Below are 16580 nucleotides of genomic sequence, written 5' to 3' on the forward strand. Positions count from 1 at the left end.
GGTCACACGGCTGTTCCACTTCATAAAGTCCCGCAACTTATCCTACTCGATTGAGGAAGTTCGGTCTCTGACCAGGAGCTGCTGCACTTGCGCTGAGTGCAAGACTCGGTTCTACCGCCCAGATAGAGCCCACTTAATCAAAGCTACACGGCCCTTTGACCGGCTCAGCTTAGATTTCAAGGGCCCCCTCCCGTCAGTCGACCGCAATGTTTACTTCCTGAACATTGTGGACGAATACTCCCGTTTCCCATTCGCCTTCCCCTGCCCAGACATGACCAGCGCCATGGTCATTAAATGCCTCAACAGCCTGTTCTGCCTGTTCGGTATGCCGAGCTACATCCATACGGATAGGGGGGCGTCCTTCATGAGTGAAGAGCTACGCCAGTACATGCTGTCCAGGGGGATCGCCACGAGCCGTACCACCAGCTACAACCCCCAGGGTAACGGCCAGGTGGAGCGAGAGAACGGGACAGTATGGAAAGCAGTCACTCTAGCTCTAAGGACCAAGGGCCTCCCTATCTCCCGCTGGCAGGAAGTCCTCCCAGATGTGCTCCATTCGATATGGTCGCTATTGTGTAAAGCCACTAATGCCATGCCCCATGAACGAATGTTTGTCTTTCCCCGGAAATCCACCTCAGGCGTATCCATGCCATCATGGCTCTCCACCCCAGGTCCGGTATTTGTACGAAGGCATGTGAGGGGCCACAAGACGGACCCTCTCGTGGAGTCAGTGCACCTACTCCACGCCAACCCCCAATACGCGTATGTCCGGCACGCCGATGGAAGGGAGGACACCGTGTCCATAAAAGACGTCGCCCCAGCCGGTAACGACAACAACAGCAACAACGATCACAGCAATTCTTACCCACCCACTATCCTTTCATCACCCCCGGAAGAACATCGACCAACGGTGCCCCCACCAACTATCCCTTCAACAACCCTGGCGGCGCCCCCGGCAGAGACCCAGGAGGCCACCGGGGACACCCAGCTGACACCCGCGGCACCACAACAGCTACGTCGGTCACAGAGGACTATCAAACCCCCGAACAGACTAAATCTGTAAAAGGGGTGAATGTGATGAAATATGCCATTCATCAGGCACTGTATTCTCTGTGTTTAGTTTAGTTTCAGTTTCATTTCCTTACCTGTATTGTATTGTGTGTAGGGCTCCGCCCATACCTGGCCCCTACTTAAGCAAGCCCCAGCGTGTCTCACAGCAGTACAGCAGATCTCTGGATGAGAGACACTTCTCCAATGTGTATTACTTTCTGAGTTAATAAAAGCCTTGCTTTGCTCTGTTAACGTTGAGTCTCGGATTCATTGAGGCACATCACTGATGATACAAAGCTAGATGGGAAAGTAAGCTGGGTGGAGGACGTAAAGAGGCTGCAAAGGGATATAGACCAGTTAAGTGACTGGGCACGAAGGTGTTGGATGGAGTATAATGTGGAGAAGTGTAAAATGATCCACTTTGATCGGAAGAATGGAAAAGCAGAATATCTTTTAAAAAGGCAAGACTAGTAAATGTTGGTATTCAGATGAAGTTAGGGGTCCTTGTACATAAATCACAGAAAGTGAACAGGCAGGTACAGCAAGCAATTAGGAAGGCAAATGGTATGTTAGCCCTTATTGCAAAGGGGTTGGAATATAACAAGTAAGGAAGTCTTGCTGCAAGTATATAGGGCTTTGGTGAGACCACACCTAGAGTACTGTATACAGTTTTGGTCTCCTTACCCAAGGAAGAATATACTTGCCTTAGAGGAGGTGCAATGAAGGTTCACTAGATTGATTCCTGGGATGCAAGAGTTGTCCCAGGAGGAGAGATTGACCAGAATGGGTAGGCCTCAGTGCGGCATCGGCAGCGGGTGGAGGCGGAGCAGCGCGGCAGAGTGACTACAAGAGGCCCCAGAGGCTCAGGTAGGCCTCAGTGCGGCATCGGCAGCGGGTGGAGGCGGAGCAGCACGGCAGAGCGACTAAAGAGGCCCCAGAGGCTTAGGTAGGCCTCAGTTCGGCAGCGGGTGGAGGCGGAGCAGCGTGGCAGAGCGACTACAAGAGGCCCCAGAGGCTCAGGTAGGCCTCAGTGCGGCATCGGCAGCGGGTGGAGGCGGAGCAGCGCGGCAGAGTGACTACAAGAGGCCCCAGAGGCTCAGGTAGGCCTCAGTGCGGCATCGGCAGCGGGTGGAGGTGGAGCAGCGCGGCAGAGCGACTACAAGAGGCCCCAGAGGCTCAGGTAGGCCTCAGTGCGGCATCGGCAGCGGGTGGAGGCGGAGCAGCGCGGCAGAGCAACTACAAGAGGCCCCAGAGGCTCAGGTAGGCCTCAGTGCGGCATCGGCAGCGGGTGGAGGCGGAGCAGCGCGGCAGAGCGACTACAAGAGGCCCCAGAGGCTCAGGTAGGCCTCAGTGCGGCATCGGCAGCGGGTGGAGGCGGAGCAGCGCGGCAGAGCGACTACAAGAGGCCCCAGAGGCTCAGGTAGGCCTCAGTGTGGCATCGGCAGCGGGTGGAGGCGGAGCAGCGCGGCAGAGCGACTACAAGAGGCCCCACAGGCTCAGGTAGGCCTCAGTGCGGCATTGGCAGCGGGTGGAGGCGGAGCAGCGCGGCAGAGCGACTACAAGAGGCCCCACAGGCTCAGGTAGGCGTACCAATCTCCAATCTCAGGCAAGGAGAGAGGTAAAAAGTATTCAAGGTGTGACGTCACCACAAAACGTGTAGGTGATTGGAGTATTTCTCTCGTTTTAAAACTAAGTCTGTGATTTATAGTTTTTAAGGTTGCTGTGGTATACCAAGGCCTTTCTGGTGCAGAGTGACTGTTGGTAAACCATTTAACTGGTGTAACTAGAGGGATTGATTTAATTCAAATCCAATTAATTAAAGGGGATACTAGCCTCTAAAATCGGGCAGAGGGTGTCCATAACTAACAATAAAAAGTTTAATTAATTAAATAGAATGGAGCAGGTGATGTGTTACTGTTGCGAGATGTGGGAGCCGGTGAACCCCATTGAGGCTCACGGTGATTACGTCAGTGACAAGTGTCTGCTGCTACAGGAACTCCAGCTCCGTGTTGATGAGCTGGAGTCTGAGCTTCAGACACTGCGACACATCAGGGAGGGGGAGACGTACCTGGACTCTGTGTATCAGGAGGTGGTCACACCTATGAAGTTAAGTAATTCAGATGTAGCCCATGTTCAGGGACAGGACTGTGTGACTACGAGTGAGGCAGGTACGGGGATCCAGGAGGTAGAGCTGGAGGAGCCGCAGCCCTTGCTCTTGACCAATAGGTTCGAGGTTCTTACTCCCTGTGGGGACAGGAGCAGGGACTGCAGGGAGGATGAGCAACCTGGCCACAGCACCGTGGAACAGGGGGCCATTCAAGAGGGGGGAGTAAATAGAAATGTTGTAGTGGTAGGGGATAGTATTATTAGGGGGATAGATAGAGTTCTCTGCAGCTGAGAGCGAGAGTCCCGAAGGCTGTGTTGCCTACTCGGTGCCAGGGTTAAGGACATCTCCTCTGAGCTGGAAAGAAACTTGCAGTGGGAGGGGGTGGATCCAGTTGTCGTAGTCCATGTTGGTACAAACGAAGTAGATAGGACTAGGAAGCCGGTTCTGTTAAAAGAGTATGAGCAGCTAGGGGTCAAATTAAAAAACAGAACCTCAAGGGTAATAATCCCTACCTGAGCCACGAGCGAATTTGGCTAGGACAAATAAAATTAGAGAGTTAAATGCGTGGCTCAAAGACTGGTGTGGGAGAAATGGGTTTTGCTTCCTGGGACACTGGCACCAGTACTGGGGCAGGAGGGAGCTGTTCCGTTGGGACGGGCTTCACTTGGCCAGTGCTGGGACTAGAGTCCTGGCGGATCATATAACTAGGGCTGTAGAGAGGGCTTTAAACTAACTAGTGGGGGGGGGGGTTCCTAGAGAGCAAATAATAAAAATGACAACAGAGAAGGTCATAGACTTAGGTAGCAGTGGGGAAATTCTTTTTTAAAGTGTGTCAGGAAGGGGCAGAAGGTATGGAGTAAAAGGTAAAGTAATAAAAAGGGCAAAAGCAGGAACTAAGTGTCACAAAACATATTTGAAAGTTCTCCATCTGAATGCACGTAGCATTCGTAACAAAATAGACGAGTTAATGGCACAAATAACTACACATGGGTATGATCTTGTGGCCATTACAGAAACATGGCTGCAGGGTGACAATGCCTGGGAATTAAACATACCAGGTTATTTAACGATCAGGAAGGACAGGCAGGAAGGAAGGGGAGGTGGGGTGGCTATGTTAATAAAGGAATCACTGTAATACAGAGAAATGATATTGGGTCAAAAGATTAGGATAATGAAACAGTTTGGGTGGAGATAAGGAATAATAAGGGGAAAAAAACACTAGTGGGCGTAGTCTATAGGCCTCCGAACAGTTGCAACTCTGTTGGACGGAGTATCAGTCAGGAAATAGTTGAGGCTTGTAATAGGGGAACATCTATAATTATGGGGGATTTTAACTGTCATATTAATTGGACAAATCAAATTGAGCAGGGCTGCCTTGAGGATGAGTTCATTGAGTGTATTAGGGATGGGTTTCTTGGGCAGTATGTAACTGAACCAACCAGGGGGCAAGCAACCTTAGATCTGGTCCTGTGTAACGAGACAGGATTAATTAAAAATGTCCTAGTAAAGGATCCCCTTGGAATGAGTGACCATAACATGGTTGAATTCCATATTCAATTAGAGGGTGAGAAGGTTGGATCTCAAACAAGCGTGCTAAGCTTGAATAAAGGAGACTATGAAGGTATGAGAGCGGAATTGAGTAGAGTGGATTGGGAAAGTAGATTAAAGGGTAAGATGATACATGATCAGTGGTGTACATTTAAGGAGTTATTTTACAACTTCCAAAAAATATATATTCCACTGAGAAGAAAAGGGTGTAAAAGAAAAGACAGCCATCCGTGGCTAAGTAAAGAAATTAAGGATAGTATTCAACTAAAAACAAGGGCATATAAGGTAGCCAAATCTAGTGGGAGGATAGAGGATTGGGAAAACTTTAAAAGACAGCAAAAAGTAACAAAAAGATTGATTAAGAAAGGGAAGATAGATTATGAAAGTAAATTAGCAAAAAATATAAAAACAGATAGTAAGAGTTTTTATAGTTATATAAAAAGAAAAAGGGTGCCTAAAGTAAATGTTGGTCCCTTAGAGGATGAGACCAGGAAATTAATGGTGGGAAATATGGAGATGGCAAAAACACTGAATGAATATTTTGTATCAGTCTTTACAGTGGAAGACACTAAGAATATCCCAGCACTGGACAAACAGGAGGCTATAGGGGGGGAGGAGCTAAACACGATCAAAATCACTAAGGAAGTGGTACTCGGTAAAATAATGGGACTCAAGGCGGATAAATCACCTGGACCTGATGGCTTACATCCTAGGGTCTTGAGGGAAGTGGCGGTAGGGATTGTGGATGCATTGGTAATAATTTTCCAAAACTCCCTGGAATCAGCAAAGGTCCCGGCAGACTGGAAAACTGCTAATGTAACGCCCTTATTTAAAAAGGGCAGTAGACAGAAGGCTGGAAACTATAGACCGGTTAGCCTAACATCTGTGGTAGGTAAAATATTGGAGTCCATTATTAAGGAGACAGTAACAGGACATTTGGATAATCATAATTTAATAGGACAAAGTCAGCATGGTTTTATGAAGGGGAAGTCATGTTTGACAAATTTGCTGGAGTTCTTTGAGGAAGTAACATATAGGGTGGATAAAGGGGAACCAGTGGACGTAGTGTATTTAGACTTCCAAAAGGCATTTGACAAGGTGCCACACAAAAGATTATTGCTTAAGATAAAAAAATCACGGGATTGGGGGTAATATTCTGGCATGGATAGAGGATTGGCTATCTAACAGAAAGCAGAGAGTTGGGATAAATGGTTCATTCTCGGACTGGCAATCAGTAACTAGTGGTGTTCCGCAGGGGTCAGTGCTGGGTCCCCAACTCTTTACAATCTATATTAACGATTTGGAGGAGGGGACCGAGTGTAACATATCAAAGTTTGCAGATGATACTAAGATGGGAGGGAAAGTAGTGAGTGAGGAGGACATAAAAAACCTGCAAGGGGACATAGACAGGCTAAGTAAGTGGGCAGAGATTTGGCAGATGGAATACAATACTGGAAAGTGTGAGGTTATGCACTTTGGCAGGAAAAATCGTAGAGCAAGTTATTATCTTAATGGCAAGAAACTGGAAAGTACTGAAGTACAAAGTGATCTGGGGGTCCTGGTGCACGAAACTCAAAAGGTTCGTATGCAGGTGCAGCAAGTGATTAAGAAGGCCAATGGAATGTTGGCTTTCATTGCTAGGGGGATAGAATATAAAAATAGGGAGGTATTGCTTCAGTTGTACAAGGTATTGGTGAGACCGCACCTGGAACATTGCATACAGTTTTGGTGTCCATACTTAAGAAAAGACATACTTGCTCTCGAGTCAGTACAAAGAAGGCGCACTCGGTTAATCCCGGGGATGAGGGGATGGACATATGAGGAGAGGTTGAGTAGATTGGGACTCTACTCATTGGAGTTCAGAAGAATGAGAGGCGATCTTATTGAAACATATAAGATTGTGAAGGGGTTGGATCGGGTGGATGCGGGGAGGATGTTCCCGATGATGGGTGAAACTAGAACTAGGGGGCATAGTCTTAGAATAAGGGGCTGCTCTTTCAAAACTGAGATGAGGAACTACTTCACTCAGAGGGTGGTAGGTCCATGGAATATGCTGCCCCAAAAAGCTGTAGAAGCTACATCATTACATAAATTTAAAACAGAAATAGACAGTTTCCTAGAAGTAAAGGGAATAAAGGGTTATGGGGAACGGGCAGGAATTTGGACATGAGTCTAGGTTCGGATCGGTCATGGCCCTGTGGGTAGCGGAGCGGGCCCAGGGGCCATGTAGCCTGATCCTGCTCCTATTTCGTGTGTCTAATTCTGTTAGATTCAGGAGATGGTTCAGTGATAGTAGATTGGCGGTTAGGATCAGATCAGCCATGATCTTATTGAATGGCGGAGCAGGCTCGAGGGGCCAATTGGCCTACTCCTGCTCCTATTTCTTATGTTCTTATGTTCTTATAATCCCTGGAGTTTGGAAGAATGAGAGGTGATTGCATTGAAATGTATACAATTTATAGAGGGCTTGACAGGGTAGATGCTGTGAGGCTGTTTCCCCTGGCTGGAGAGTCTAGAACTAGGGATCATAGTCTCAGAATAAGTGGTCAGCCATTTAGGATGGAGATGAGAAATTTCTTCAGAGGATTGTGATTCTTTGGAATTCTCTACTCGAGAGTTGTGGATGCTCAATTAAGTAGTATATTCAAAATTGAGAGATTGATTTTTGGGCACTACGGGAATCAAAGGATATGGGGAAAGGGTGGGTAAGTGGAGTTGATGTAAAAGCTCAGCCATGATCTTATTGAATGGTGGAGCAAGCACGAGGGGCCGTATGGCCTACTCCTGCTCCTATTTCTTGTATTCTTAAGCTTTCCTGTTTATTAACTGAGGCAGAGTTCTCACTCCCGGTTGCTATTCAGTAATCCTTGCTGGAAGTGTGCAGGTGAGGACAAGACAGGATTGGGATCAACTGAGATGGCCTCTATAATCAATCATATACCTGCCAACACATTGTCTAGGCTCATAGAATAATGACTGACTTGAGCAAAATATCATGGTGATAGACACCTGTAGAACTGTACTTGAGCAAGGAGTCAACACCTTCAGATGAAATGGAGAAAGATTTAAAAATAAATTGTGGCCAATAAAAAATGCTGTGAACAATTTTGCCTCACTTTAGACAAATGAATTTCCTATTATGCCTTTAAATGCCAACCCATTTTTACACCAGCATATTTGCAATATTTCTCTGCACTGACAATATTTGCCTCATGATTGAAAAGATGCAGGCCAGAGATTTTCCTGTGGTGGGCTTACCATTGATGTGGCTCCATTCCATTGTCCTGGATCAGCTTCATATTCAGTGGACTCCCAGCCCTGGTTGTGCACTCTATTGGAAGCTCACTGCTATGGCATTTAAGCATCTATAAACAACTTAAAAGGGCCAGGCTAGCCATTTTGTGCCAGAAACAAGTTAGTGTAATAACTGAAAACCTCAAACCCCAGATTTTCTGGCTCTTCAGGTGTTATAGTCAGCAATTAGGAGGCTGCAGTTATTTGGCAGAGGAAAAGAGCCCAAAGAGAATGATGCAGGTGCAATGGAAGGTCAGTGGTCAATGACACCTTCAGCAACCTCTGGCTGGCCACTCACTGCTGGAAGGTGGTGAATAATCTCACCAGATTAACCAAGGTAAACAGGGGCAGTCACACATTGGATTGCATTCATTCAAACAATTGAATCTGGAATACAAGTATCTGAGCTTCCAAGATCTGATATAGTACTGTCTACTCAGCTTTTCTCCTGATCAGTTCCCAAGAGTGGCTTGGTAGATTTTGATGCTGGCATTTGAGGGGGCTGAGATAGTAAGTGTGGCAGAAAGTAGCCAAGGCTCGGGGGGCGGGGGGGGAGAATGGGAGAGGAGAAATGAGAGTGGGGGGGGGGGCGGTAGGGAAGGGGAAGAGAGAGAGAGAGAGAAAAAGGAGGAAGGAAAAGAAAGAATTGCTTAGAGAATCTTTGACAAAAAAGGAAGTATAGATGTCAAGTATAGATGTGCAAGAGAACAAAATGGGTGTTTAGGACAGAAGATACAACCATTTGTGGTGGCAGTCAGAAAGATGTTGCCAGCATAAGCATAATTCTCAGTAATCAGCAGTCCTAGGGATCCAATGCAGAGTCTGCCACTGCTGCAGAGGGTACCCTGATCAGCCATCCATCACGTGTAAACTATCTAAAGCAGCATGGCACCTACCTGTATAATGAGTAGCGGTGTGGATTACAAGGTGGTTTTGATCACATACCAACTGCATATTCAGATAGTTGACAGGGCACATCACTCAAATAGCACCTTGCACTTGATAAAGTCATGCCATTCAAACAAAAAAGGTGGGAGCTGCTCATGCTTAGTCACTACATCCATAGGAAAGGTTATGAACCAGGCAGCACAAGTAAATAGAGCAGTGACTTCCTTCATGCCCAATTGGCTCATACAATCAGAATGGAACCAGATAGCATTGATGAGTGTGACTTTGGCACTGTTAGTATGGTGCAACCTGGTAGAAATGAACTCCAGGTCTAGGGCAAGCAGATGGCATAATTCCCAATCTAGTCTTAGCCTCCTTATGCATTGCTATTGGTAGAGATGGAGACAAGATTACTTTGGTCTGCATATAGAGAAGCCCTTGATACCACAAGAAAGTTGAATCCTGTAAGATTCGCAAAATTTCTGCACATCCCCGAAGGTTATCTATCTATCTATATATATATATATAAACAAAAGACCTCGTCTGTCTGTCTGTCCTCTATACGTTCGAAAGTTATAGAGTGTACCTACACGCATGTTACATCAAAAGAAAGATTACGATTACGGACCGGTCATAGGCATATTTACTTTTCCGTCAGACAAAAATCGTGCCCACGGTATCCCAAAAACGTTCAAAATTCCGCTCATTAAATGGGAAAAGTTCTGCTCATTTGCTCATTAGCATTGAGTGACGTGAAGGTTGACCAATCGTGCGGTCGAGCGACCTGACAGTTGACCGACGGTTGACCAATCGCTGCGTCACGGGGACGGGTTCATTGCGCGTGCGGGCGGGCCATCCTACAGTTGAGTGTTGAGTGACTTGACGATTGACCAATCCTACAGTTCAGTGAAATGATGGTTGACCAATCGGTGCGTGTGTGGGCGGGCCTTATCATTCTGAACCGAGGTGAGTGGCTGCCATCTTGATTCTTCACGATTTTTTTCCCACACTTTCTGTGTGTTAGGGAACTAAGGAAAATAACAATTTATTTGAGTTTTAAATTGTATTTAGCAACAGTAGGAAATGAAGTGATCCCCTGCCCTTCGCCCGGAGGCTCGCCTACTTTGACGGCCATTTCGAGCGGCTGTGCCAGCACCGGGCGTGGCCTAGCAGCCCAGGAAGCCTGGGCCTTGAGTTGCGGGCCGTGCCGGGAGCCGGCGCACACAAAACTTCCCCGCGGCGTCAACAGCCCCGCCCTAGAGCCCGACCCAAAGCCAACGGGTCACCGGCCGCGGTGGGCCGTGCCGGGAGCTGCCGCGCACAAAACTTCCCCGCGGCGTCAACAACCCTGCCCGAGAGCCCGACCCAAAGCCACCAGGTCACCGGCTGCGGCGGGCCGTGCCGGGAGCCGGCGCGCACAAAACTTCCCCGCGGCGTCAACAGCCCCGCCCCAGAGCCCGACCCAAAGCCACCAGGTCACCGGCCGCGGCGGCCCAGTCTCTCTCTCACACACTCCCAATCTCTCTCTCTCTCTCACACTCCCAATCTCTCTCACACTCCCAATCTCTCTCTCTCTCACACTCCCAATCTCTCTCTCTCTCTCACACTCCCAATCTCTCTCTCTCACACTCCCAATCTCTCTCTCTCACACTCCCAATCTCTCTCTCTCACACTCCCAATCTCTCTCACACTCCCAATCGCTCTCTCTCACACTCCCAATCGCTCTCTCTCACACTCCCAATCTCTCTCTCTCACACTCCCAATCTCTCTCTCTCTCTCTCACACTCCCAATCTCTCTCTCTCACACTCCCAATCTCTCTCTCTCACACTCCCAATCTCTCTCTCTCACACTCCCAATCTCTCTCACACTCCCAATCGCTCTCTCTCACACTCCCAATCGCTCTCTCTCACACTCCCAATCTCTCTCTCTCTCACACTCCCAGTCTCTCTCGCTCACTCCCAGTCTCTCTCTCTCTCACTCACAGTCTCTCTCTCTCTCACTCCCAGTCTCTCTCTCTCACACACTCCCAATCTCTCTCTCACACTCCCAGTCTCTCTCTCTCACACTCCCAGTCTCTCTCTCTCTCTCACTCCCAATCTCTCTCTCTCACTCCCAATCTCTCTCTCTCTCTCACTCCCAATCTCTCTCTCTCTCTCTCACACTCCCAATCTCTCTCTCTCTCACTCCCAATCTCTCTCTCTCTCACTCCCAATCTCTCTCTCTCTCTCACACTCCCAATCTCTCTCACTCCCAATCTCTCTCTCTCTCTCAAACTCCCAATCTCTCTCTGACACTCCCAATCTCTCTCTCACACTCCCAATCTCTCTCACACTCCCAATCCAATTCCAATTCCAATTCCAATTAAAATGCTTTATTGGCATGAAAGTTTACAGAGAACCATATTGCCAAAGCTTACATAGCAAAAAGGTACAGTTTTCCAACATTCTGTAGGTGTCAATCGATTTGACATTTGTTGGGTACATACAATATTACTTTTAAACAATATTAATTTTAAACAGTCTTTGTACTTCATTTGGTACGTTCAATATTAATTTTAAACAGTCTTAATTTTAAACAGTCCTCAGGTTGTGACATGTTGTTACATATTTGGCCCCAAGGTATGGTCTGTCTCCTTCTCCTAGGACTAATCTCAATTTTGACAGATCATCCAATTCCTTGAAATCTGGGGTTGTTTGGCTTAGCTTGTTGAATAATATGTTTCTTGATGTGTTGAATTTTTCGCATTTTAGGAGGAAATGCATTTCTGTTTCAACCTCGCCAGCCAGACATTGATCGCATATTCTATTCTCTCTAGGCTGCCAGGATTTCTTGTATCTGCCTTTTTCAATTTCCAGTTGGTGGTCGCTTAGTCTGTACCTGGTGAGGGTCTGTCTCTGTTTTGTGTCTCTGATGGTCGTGAGGTAGTCTGCCAGTTTATATTCTCTTTTTAGGGCCCGGTAACATTCTAATCTGCTTTGGCTTTCGGTTATTTTGTTCCAATGTTCCAGGTAGGTTTCTTTGCATTTTTTAATGATTTGGTTCACTCGGATTGGTGTTTGGGCGGCTGTGTTGGTCTGGGGCTGGTCAGGGTCCGGCTGAGTACTTAGTTTCCGTAGCAGCTGACTCAGGGGACTCTTTTCTGGGTTTAGCTCTTGGGTCTGAAAGGCTTTGAAATGAAGGGTGTCTGGGGAGCTAGATTTGAGGTGATTTAGGAAGTTTAGTGCTCGTTTTTGGATGTTTATTATCAGTGGGTATCTGCCTAGTTCGGCTCTGCATGCATTTGTTGGCGTTTTCCTTTGGGTGCGAAGGATGCTTCGGCAGAATTCTGCATGTAGGGCTTCTATTGTATGTTTTTCCCATTTAGTGTAGCTTTGGTGATTTAGCGGGCCCCATACTTCACTACCGTACAGTGCAATGGGCAGGATTATGCTGTCAAATATTTTGAGCCAGATTTTGATTGGGATTTGGATGTTGTAGAATTTTCTTTTTATTGCATATAGGGCTCTTCGGGCTTTTTCTTTTAGTGCATTCACTGCTATGCTGAAGCTCCCTGATGCTGTAATAGTTAGACCAAGGTAGGTGTAGCTCATAGTGTGTCCTATAGTGGTATCACTGAGGGTAAACTGGTATTTGTTTTCCTGACATCTGGGCCTTTTTTGAAAAATCATGATGTTGGTTTTCTTTAGATTTACTGTTAGAGCCCAATTTTGGCAGTATTTGTCGAGTAGGTCTAGTTGTTGCTGTAATCCCTGTTCTGTGGGAGACAGCAGAACCAGGTCGTCCGCATAGAACAGGGATTTCACTTCTCCATCTAGGAGACGGAGACCTGGTGACTCGCTTTGCTCCAGCATGTCTGCTAATTCATTTATGTATATGTTGAACAGGGTCGGGCTCAAATTGCAGCCCTGCCGGACTCCTCTTCTCTGGGTGAAGAAATCGGTGCGTTTGTCTCCAATTTTGACCCCGCATTTGTTTTTCAGATACATTGATTTAATAAGGTCATAGACTTTGCCCCCTATTCCACATTGAAGAAGTTTATAATAGAGCCCTTCGTGCCATATAGAGTCAAAGGCTTTCTTGAAGTCGATGAAACAGGCGAATATTTTCCCATTTTTTGTTTGGTGTATATGTTTTTCAATGAGGGTGTGAAGGGTATAGATATGGTCGGCGGTGCGGTGTTTTGGAAGAAAGCCTATTTGGTTTTTTCTGAGGATATTATGTTTGTTAAGAAAATCAAGTAATCTACTATTTAGAATACTGCAGAATAACTTCCCTAGACAACTGTTGACACAGATGCCGCGGTAGTTATTTGGGTCTGATTTGTTTCCGCTTTTATATATGGGGGAGATTAGTCCTTGGCACCAGATATCGGGAAAACAGCCTGAACGTAATATGATGTTGAATAATTTGAGTACCGCACCCTGCATCTCCATATTGCTGAACTTGAGCATTTCATTTTTGATGTTGTCTGGGCCACAGGCTTTCTTTAGGTGGAGAGATTTTGTTTTTGTGGCCATTTCTTTCCATGTGATTGGGGAGTCTAGAGGGTTTTGGTTGTCTTTGATTGTTGCTTCTAATGTGTGGAGTTTTTCTGTGACCTGATGTTGACTTGGGTTTGTTTCGTTTATTGGGATGTCTTTGTAGAGGTTTTCAAAATGTGTTCTCCAGATGTCGCCATCTTGGATTGGTAATGCTTGCAATTGTGTTGTACTCAGGTTATTCCACATTTCCCAGAATTGTTTTGGGTTGGTGGAGTTTTCAATTTCTTCTAGTATTTTGTGGGTATAGTTTTGTGTTTTGTTCCTAATGGTGTGTTTATATCTTTTGAGGGTTTCATTGTATCTAGTACGTAGGTCCGGATTGTTTGGTTGGCGATGCTTTTGGTTTGATATTTTTCTCAGGTCTTTTCTGGCATTTTTGCATTCGTGGTCAAACCATTTCTTATTTTTATTTTGTCTTTTGTGACTCTTCCTCTTCTGTTTCACGAGGTCGGCTTTTACAGCTGCCTCATGAAAGATCATATTTATATCCTCTATGGCCATGTTTACCCCATCTCTGGTGATCTCATATAGATTTTCTTTAAATTTTGAAATTTTACTTGTGAGATCAGGTGAATTTAGTGCTGTGATGAATTTATCTCCACTGTCTGGGGCCCATCTGTATGTCTGGTTTATTTTATGTAGCTTACTGGGTTCCTTTTTTGTGTCTGTAGTTTGGGCAGAAAGTTTAAGGTACACATTTATTTGGTTATGGTCTGAGAGGGGGGATTGCTGCCTGACAGTGAATGCGTTGATATCGCAGGGGTCCAGGTCAGTGATTGTATAATCCACCACACTAGACCCAAGAGTTGAGGAATATGTGAGTCTCCCTAAGGAGTCCCCTCTGAACCTACCGTTAACTATGTACAGGCCTAAGGCTCGGCAGAGTTGCACTACCTCCCTACCGCTTTTATTTATTTCACAATCGAGGTTGTTTCGGTTTGCGATGGCTGGTGTGACATATAGAGGGGTCTGGCCAAACACATGGTTGTTGCCCTGTGGGTCTATGAAGTCAGGTTCACATCCTGTCCTTGCATTTAGGTCCCCACATAGTAGCACCTTTCCTTGGGCCTGGAAATGGCTGATTTCCATGTGGAGAGTGTCAAATATCTCCTCTTCAAAATATGGCGATTCTATTGGAGGTATGTAGATCGCACATAAGTAAACATCGTTTTTTTCTATTCCTATATTTTTATCTAATTTTAGCCATACGTGTGATTTTCCCTGTTTTATCGGTGAGATGTGTTTGTTCAGTTCTCCTTTATACCACACCAGGATTCCCCCGGAGGTTCTGCCCTTGCGTGTCTTAATGTTCTTTACTGAAGGCACAATAATTTCATGGTACATTGGGGGACAGTGGGTCGGCATGTCCTTTTGGCACCATGTTTCTGTTAACACAATTATATCAATGTCTTTTATAGCTTTTAGGAATTCAGGGTCTGTACTCTTCATCCCAAAAGTTGAGGAGCGGAGGCCCTGGATATTCCAGCAGCTTATGTGGAAAGAACGCATTTATATAGTTCAATAAAACGAAATAAAATGGACCTATTTTGTGGGATGAGTGTGGAAACACTATTTTCTATAATGCTAAATGATGATTTAGTATAAATTTCATGAGGCATGCACATATATCTATCTAATAGTAGTAATAATACTGATAAGATAACAATAATGATAATGATAAATAACAATATTAATAATTTCTCCGGCTTTCTATCAGGCTGTTCAGCATCGTCATGATCTTTCTCAGTTCTTGGTCTACAGTCTGTGGTCTAGAGGGGGGTCTTGGGTTCTGTTGTTGGTTTTGTAAAGGGGGGTGGGGGACATTGGTGGTCCTGTTTGGGTTACGGCTCCCAATGGTAGAGGGGGTGTGAGGGCTGCGTCTTTTGGCAGTGTTTATGAGGTTTTTTGCAAAGACCCACATCCGCTGTTTGAGTAGATGTATTTCGTCATAGAGGTCCCTTGTGTTGATGTTTGGATGATGGGCCAGGTAGACGTTGGGGAAGACAGAACATCTCGTGTCGATCTCCCTGTTGGTGTTGTGGATTATATAGGCTGGGGTGTCCTTTCTGGGCAGTAGTGTGGAGATCACGATCCGCGCCTCGGGGAATTCCTTGCTGGCCTTTTCCGCCATCCTGCTCACCGCCCTAGCAGTGCCTTCCCGTAGGGTGCGTAGGTCGTTTGTGCCTGTGTGGATCACAAGCCATTTGGGGCTTCCAAGGGATTCTTTGTTCAGGATCTTCATTGCATGTTCTGTGTTGCTGCACCATTTTTTCAGGACTTGATGACCTGGGAACAGCCTCTGGGGGTCCAGAAACTTTCCGTTGGAGTCGGTCAGCAGGACCGCCTGAGGGGCTGGTTTTTCAGACTGGGTAGCAGTAGTCTGGGCAGGACTCGACTGATGGCTGGTTGTTGGCTGGGTTTCTGGGATATGTTGTGTGGCAGGAGCGGGGTTTGAGGCTTTCGGTGTGTCCTCGTGTGGGGGGGCATCTGACGGGTTCTGCGTCCCTGTGTGTGAGGACTGGGTAGCGGTAGTCTGGGCAGGACTCGACTGAGGGCTGGTTGTTGGCTGGGTTTCTGTGGTGAGCTGTGTGGCAGGAGCGGGGTTTGTGGCTTTCGGTGTGTCCTCGTGTGGGGTGGCATTCGACGGGTTCTGTGTCCTTGTGTGTGTTGTTTTTTGGACCTTAAGAGGTTTGTGTTGCCTGCTGAGCCTTTCTACGGCCTCCGTCATTTTGTTTAGTTGGGTATGGAGTTCTTGGATCTTATTTATTTGTTCCTCTACGGTCTTTCTCAGATTGTGGATGGTGGACTCGTTTTCCATTTTCAGCTGTTTGAGTTCCTCCGTCCAGTTCTTGGTCTGTGTTTCTCTGTATTCGTTGAATTCGAGTTCTAGTTTGGACAGACTCTCTTTCAGCAGTTTGTTTGCGTTGAGAGGTGTGGGGGGGGTGGAGATGGTCAGGGAGGTGTGTGTCTCTGCTGGACTCTCTTCTTCTTCCTCCGCTTGGCTCTCATCATCCTCTGTTCGATTCTCTTTTGCCTCCTGTCCATTGGTCCTATTTGTGTCTGCCTTAGTTTTCAGCTGGGGGAATTCCTTTTCGAAGGAGTCCAGACTTTCTACATTCCCCTGTATCATGATCTTTCCTTTTTTGTTGTA

This window comes from Somniosus microcephalus, chromosome 10 (genome assembly GCF_052327205.1).
Source record: "Somniosus microcephalus isolate GS21.2 chromosome 10, FLI_Smic_1.0, whole genome shotgun sequence".
Taxonomy (NCBI): Eukaryota; Metazoa; Chordata; class Chondrichthyes; order Squaliformes; family Somniosidae; genus Somniosus; species Somniosus microcephalus.